Source organism: Musca vetustissima, unplaced genomic scaffold (assembly GCF_032173495.1).
Source record: "Musca vetustissima isolate MV318-11 ecotype Yass unplaced genomic scaffold, APGP_CSIRO_Mvet_v1 utg6724, whole genome shotgun sequence".
NCBI lineage: Eukaryota > Metazoa > Arthropoda > Insecta > Diptera > Muscidae > Musca > Musca vetustissima.
The window spans coordinates 600,680-608,334 of NW_026885980.1; positions in this window are offsets into that span (position 1 = coordinate 600,680).

Consider the following 7,655-nt stretch of genomic DNA (forward strand, 5'->3'; position numbering starts at 1 on the left):
ATACTACGTTTGTAAACCGGACCCCAATACGAATAATAGCAAATGGCCTTAAGCAAGTTGATGGTCGTCTTATGCACACAGCTAGTGCACACAAATGACGACGACGACAACAAAAACAACAATAACACAGCAACAACGAAGATGACTCCAGTCATGCATTGCTGGCTGGCTGCTTGGTCGGTTGGCCGGCTGGTTGTATAGCTAAAAGAAAAAGACTCCAACCATGAACGATTACCGATTTACATTGGAAAAACTGTTGTAGTCGTATTGTGCTGGGCATGTCAGACTCGAACTCGTACACAGAGAGTGAAGGACAGTTCAACTAAAAGGCAAGCAAGCAGCTGAAAGGTAGACAGACGAACGGACGGACATACAATGAAATGAATTTATGATTTAACAACCTGACCAGTCAACCAGCAACCAGCCCAGCCGGCCATGCTACTATCAATGCCAACCGACCAGTTGATGACATTTCAGAGAAGCACATTGGAGATCGAAAAGATTCTTTATTCTAGGCAATTTTTTTACTGTCATCTTTCCGCTGTTGTTGGTTGCATCAGCAGCCACATTCCATGTGGATCAAAGCTCCAACCTGACTTGGTTTCTCCCAATGGGTGAGCGTGTGTGTGTGTACGTTTAATAAAGGCCGTAAAACTCACAGGGGGAAAAGGTAAACAAAACTGAGGGCCGGTGAATTTGAGGCCAGTGTTGCCGTTAGTAAATAAATAATTCAAAATTAGGTGAAAAATTCACGATGATACAATGATAAAAAAAATCAGGAATACTTTTGACTACCAGAAGACAGAGGACCAATATTATGAGCCAAAATTTTTAACATCCAAACCTGAATACAAAGTCTGATATGGAACTAATACCACTATTTCTGAGAGAGTAAAACTCGGTTCGTTCTACAGCGAATTTCGCTGGCCAATTTATGAACCCTCGCTTCATCAGCGAGTAGAAACTTCAAAAAAAATGTCTGTAATAGTTTGATGCCACAATCACCGTTATAACCCTATTCTATTCGTCAAAATGACAAATGTGGATCATGTTCATGACTTGGCAGTTTCTGTCATTGAAATATCAGCAGTTACACTTCGCCATCGTAATGGGATTCAGGTGAAGACTGAATAAGGAAAACGAACATCAAATAAGTTTGGCACCCAAACAATATTCTCTAAATTACATCGGGCTAGATATACCATTTGTAGGATCCTCATGCTGTGAACCATTACAACATGCCCGACGAATATTACAGTGCTCTCAATTTGTGCCAAAAGGAATTTAGGTGGCTATAACACCCAAATCTCAATTGTGGCAAAACCTGCTCCAAGGATTGTGAATACGGTTCAATCCTTCTTGAAATGTCTGTTTATCTATGGGCTCTCTTTTGTATATCTGAAGCTCTCTCTCATGATTATGAATGTTCTTCCAGTCATGCCTATCCATAATGTGATGGTTCGAATGTCTTGTTTTGTAACACCCAGGCAGATATTACATCGACAAAATCTAGTTTTGTCAGAGCAATCAAGTGAATGAATTAGTTCTCGAGTGGTATGTCGGAGTGAGGTCGAATTTAGTCCAGAAATGTCCGAGTTTATTTCAGTCCAGACATCGAAAAGCTAAGAACACAGCAAGTAGCAGAAGCCTACTCCGCTCGACTTACTCACCTGCCTGGAGAAAGCACTCCTTGTCCTGATAATATAAAGCACAGTGGCAAAGAATTGCCCACTCCCTACAAACTGCATCAAAAGCAACACAAATCGAGATGTACAGGAGTTTAAGATGGAATGTAATCATATTTCCATACATACAGGTAGCGTGTTGCGGATCTGGAGGGAGCATTTTGCAAAGCTTCTGGTATCAACTCCTGGCCGTGAAGAAGATACCCCAGAACCAATAAGAGTTGACGGTAAAGAGCGTATAGGGGAGACTGGGGCACCTTCGGCATCGGGGCACCTTCGGCAATCGCGTTTTCGATATGAAGCTCTCACCGTACATCACTAGTTTCGATACATAGGCATCGAATATCGAAATAAATAACTGACACAAAGTTTGAAATTTCTAGCTAATAAACTTATTTAGATACATGGGTTTTTATATTTTTATAGATGTTTCTGTAATATTTCAATTCCATTTCGTAAGTATTTCGCGTAAAAACTTTTTAAATTTTTAAGGCAATATTATTAAAAAGTGGTTAACTACGATGTGTATTATTATGGAAATATTTAAAAATATAATGTTTTTACAAAACTGATCGAAAAAAATGAAAAAACTATAAAAAGTACATTCGGGGTACATTCGGCATTTTAAAGTGGGGCACATTGGCCATATACAGATTGTGCAATATTATTTCCTTAAAATGTTTTTGAGTTTGTCTTTAAAACTAATCATTTAATATGGTTCGAAATTTCATATATAAGATCAAACGTACTTGTATTGACGAAAATGCGATAGAAAACCCTTATTTCTGAACTTGAGATGTAAACGTCCGCCTGTGTCAATTCAAACATTGTGTGGCGTATTAAAATCACAAATTTCAACCAGACTGATAGCGATGACAATTACCCGGCTATGACTATGTTGCCGAATGTGCACAAAATTACAGAAACTTTTTTTACATCATTATTGGACCATACTGCTGCTGCTTCAGACCTGGCAAATCCACCATAGACCAGATTTTCACCCTGCGCCAAATCCTGGAAAAGAACCACGAAAAACACATCGACACATTCCACGTATTCGTCGGCTATAAAGCCACATTCAACAACACCATCTTCCAAAATCAATACTGCTATGCAGGATAACTAACTGGCAGAAGGTCAGCAGTTAAAGTCGGAAAGGACCCCTCGGATTCATTCGATGCCGAACGTGGGTTCGGACAAGATGTTAGCCTCTCGTTTGACTTTTTTACATCCTGCTGGAAAACGTCATACAAGAGGCAAAGGTGAAAAGAAATGATACTCTGTACACCAAATAACAGCCACCTTTGAACAAATTGAGAAGGACTCTGCTCAAGTGGATCTGTCAGTAAATTGCGAGAAGTCCAAGCTGATGGTATCAACGCCCAAGACGTCCAGTAAACTTGAACCAACTGTGGAACTTGAGAACTAAAGCTTCGAGGCAGTCAATGATTTTATATACCTTGGTACCGCCATAAATAAAACTAATGACATCTGTTTTGAAATTCGGAGATGCTACTATGATCTAAGTAAGCAGTTTAGAAACAAGGCCACCTCTCGCCAGACCAAACTCACAATCAACTAGACGCTGATACTATCCGTGCTGCTGTATGGATCTGAAACCTGCAAGCAGATGGGGCAGCTCATGGAGTGTTTGAGATAAAATTTCTCCGAAAGATCTACGAGCCGATCTGCGTCGACGGTGAATATAGGCGTCGAGTGAAGCACGACCTTTACCATCTATACACGGACATCGACATAGTCAGTCGTATCGAGCTGCAGCGACTACGGTGGCTAGACCATGTTGTACGAAGGGATGAGGATGTCCCAGCATATAAAATCGAGCCAATTAATGGTTCACGCAGAAGAGGAAGGCCACGAATTCGATGGAAAGATCAAGTTGAGGATGAAATATCAAAGCAAGGTCTTTCAAATTAAAAAAACTACGAACGAGACCGACGCTCCTGTAAATCTTTTTTAAGTTCGGCTTATGGAACAAATGTTCTATGTCGATCCAGCTATATAATGTCAATCTGGAATGAACTGCCCTTCAGCAATTCCAAAGGGTTAAGGCCACAAATTCTACGGAAAGATCGATTGGAGGATGACATATCAAAGCATGGTCTTTTAAAGTGGAAAACACCATAGCCCCCCTTTATGGTAAAATAATACGACCGATAACCCAGTTTCGAGGTAGTCGACAAAAAACTACATCACACAGTTGGTCTCGAATTTCTCTTAACCTACCTCCAAAACCTCAATTTGCTTCGCTAAAATATTCCTATATAAGTCCTAATTTACATTAAGAAAGTGTTTTTCATGTTTCGTAAAGTACAAAAGACTTCACAGTTTGGAATTACAAACGTTTAACATAACAAACACACCCGACATATTTTGGGGCAGATTCAATCTCATCACACAATGGCAACACTAATTGTTGGTTAGCCGGTTAGATGTTCTTTCATTTCGTGCACCATGGTAGCCGTTGGTCAGTCAACAAAAGCTCTCCAAAAAAAAAAAAAAACACACACACACACAAACGCATTTACAAACATTTCCAACAATGAAGCCACTGACCGATTCTAACAATTTCTGGTTAATTTCTCATATCTAGGTGTTTATTTGTGTGCATACGTCTATCTATCTGTATTTGTGTGTGTGTTTGTTCGATGGTATATTTGTTTGAAACAGTCATTAGAATCATAAAATTTGAAAATTACAGTTGGAATCCGTTGATGCTTTGTTTTTATTTGTTTTAATTCACGCAATTTCACTTTTTCACTTTGATTTCTCTTCACTCACTCACTGGATTCCTGGGAATGAAGCCCCCTTTTGGGTGAGAACTCGTCTATTCAAACCACAGAAATCCAATAACAACGACAAAATACAACAATACCACACAACAAAGGCCCACAATGGCGGCAATAAAAATAAAGAATGCCGCTAAAACCCAGTTCAAGGCAACAAAGTTTGTGTGAGCAGAGGCCGAGAGCATTGAAGGAAGGTGGGTGGGAGGACGGTGGGATTCTAGTAATTCGAGAACGAAATTCAAATGGACTTGTATGAGTCAAATGGACAACACCAACATTACGACTGGTTGTCGTTATCATCGTCATCATAATCAGAAACAGCATCGCCGCCATAACCATCATCAACACCACCATCATCATTGTGCTGATCATCATCGCCATCGTAATCGTCGTCGTCGTATTTGCAAACAGTTTTATTTTAATTGTGTATGGGTGTATGTGTGTGTGTGTCTCTATGAATTTGTGTTTGTTTAAGACAAATACCCCACCGCACAGCAGCCAGGCATTCAAGCAAAGACACAACAACAAACCGCAACACAGTATCCGAGAATATTCGGTTTCGTGTCGTTTTGTTTTCTGTTGTCCTTTTGTATTTTGTGTGAACATTTCCCCGCTTTGTGTGTTGTATTTGAGCTGTCGTGTGCCTTGAATCTCTTGCCGTGTGCTTGCTTAGGTCTATTTGTGTATGTGCGTGTATCTGTGTGAGCAAGTGCCTTTGTGACATCTTGTAATTTTTCTTTTATTTTGAAATTCATTCATTTCAATTTCAGACAATTTGACAGTCGGCCTTCTTAAATTTACACAGAGCATCATTTATAAATACAAACAAACAAATAGGAGGACGGCTAGGATGGCTCATAAGCACACATACACATACCCCACCCCTCCCACGCTACTCTTGCTGATTTTATTTTTGTTTTTTTTCACAAAGAAATTATAAATAAATCTGTCTGTGTGCCATTTGACCGCCCCTTATTAACTTTGGTCGTTTGTTCGTTCCTTCCCAGTTGTTGTTGTTGTTCTTTGGCATTTCATAGTTGGCTTGATTTGAGTTTTCTTTCTTTTTTTCTTGTTTTGCGACCACAGAACAGAGCGAAAGCAACAGAGCGAATGACAAGGAATAAATGTAATTCCTCCTGTGTGGGGCTGTGGCTACTCCCTGTATGTTTTTGCAAATTGAAGTCAAAAGTTGAGAGAGTCAGCAAATTTATTGTAGAATATTGATTTGATGTTACACTGCTGCATAATTGGATATGTGTGGTAAATGTTTTTTTAAATTTATATTGGGCGCCACTCGGAGAAGGATAATTTAAACGACAAAAACTAATAAGACAAACAACAAAAATAGATAATATACCTTGGGTAATATTTAATAATATAACCGATGGATTTTTGATTGAGGAACATTTACATCATCGTAACTCGAAATTAGTATTTTTGTCTGTATCGTCTCAAGAAGACACACTCCTGAAAATTGGCTTTGAAAAATACATATTTTTCGAAAAGGTTCCTTTGATGTGTCGCCCTTCAATAGCATTAGTGTGTTGTCCCGAATCTACGTCAACAAAATTTCGAAAATGTGTGTAACACTGCTCAGATAAAGTGTGGTAATGTATACATTTTTTGATATAGCCTCCATATAAGGGTCACACTTCGATTTCGGTATTAAGAAGGTTTTAGTTTCAAACCAAATGTGACACATCTTGTTCCTGGAGGGTGAAAATATAATATTTTCAAGACATATCCTTCTTTTCGGCTGTCCCTATTAAAATAAGGTAAACTGTAAAATTCATCCAAATCAATGTACATATTGAGTCAATGTCACCCTGTTGACATCACTTCTCATAAACCTACGGACCGACAGTCCAACCATCCATCCATACAACCGAACCAACCGCAAAAATAACAGCCCACAACTACCGGCTGGATGGCTACAGTAACAACGACAATAAACATTTCCAGCAAACAACAATGAATGTCAAGCAATGAATGAATTGTGTTTGCATTTTTTCTTTTCTTTTTTTTCATTTTTTGCTTTGTACTTTTGACAAAAACGCCAAAAGCATTAAATACGCTCTCATACGATGAGGCAATTTATGAGATACATATCTCATATCAGTGTCCCATTACCACACACACACTTTGTTTTTCTTTGCAGAAATGCCAGTCACTCCAGAAAAGAACATCAGCATCATAATGAAATCCAGACATTACCCATCATCGTCATCATCACACACTGGGTGTATGTGAAGACGAGGGAGAGCCTACCATACATTAGTGTTGGGTTTCCTTGAAGTCATTTCTTCGTCGTATCGCATTGTTGTTCATTATTTCAAAATGTCAAATTTCGAATAATTATAATTGGATGATAACTTATCGGATGAGACGACACCTTCTTTGTTGAGTCATAACACCCATGTCGATGATCGATGGAAATGTTACGAGTACAATGTAAATGTGTCAATATATGACCTATTTCAAAATGACCACAACAATACTGATGTGAAATGGGTTTGTGTGTGGAATAAAAAAAGGGGAGTCCTCTTGGGCAGAACCGAACCTGTTGTGTCTTTCGCCACAGGAATGTCAAATTAAATCCAAATTTGTCTACGACGTTTAAAATATTTCGATAGGACAAAATGAAAAAATTCGCTGTTGCAAACATAAATTTTCTCTGCGTACGTCCCACCCCTACAATACTATGTTATCATGGTATTATAGCTTTGTACAGCCCCAAGAGTTGTAATGCCGCGAAATATTGGTGCAAAACCCACCTTTAAGGGGACCCCGTTTTTGTCCGTTTCTTTATCGCTCAGGAAGATACAATTATGTTCAGGTCATACATTTTACATGAAGAAGGATATTTAGCCAAAGAATAAGCATGACAGTTTTAAAGAAGATTGGACTTTTGTGTGAAAAATGACAAAATTTGCATTCTGCGTATGGCAAGGAAATTGGAAGTGCATATATTCATTTTTTTACCTTGTTACAAATTTTATTGATGATTAATTGATTCTGAAATTCTGCTGGCAAGGAAATTGTGCATTTTTTTCGTGATGATTAATTGATACTTCGTGGCCGAATTTTTTTTTCAAGTTTCCTAGTTCCTATAGACGCCACAATTATAAACTGAACATCACAAATTTTCCTTGGGGAAGGTGAT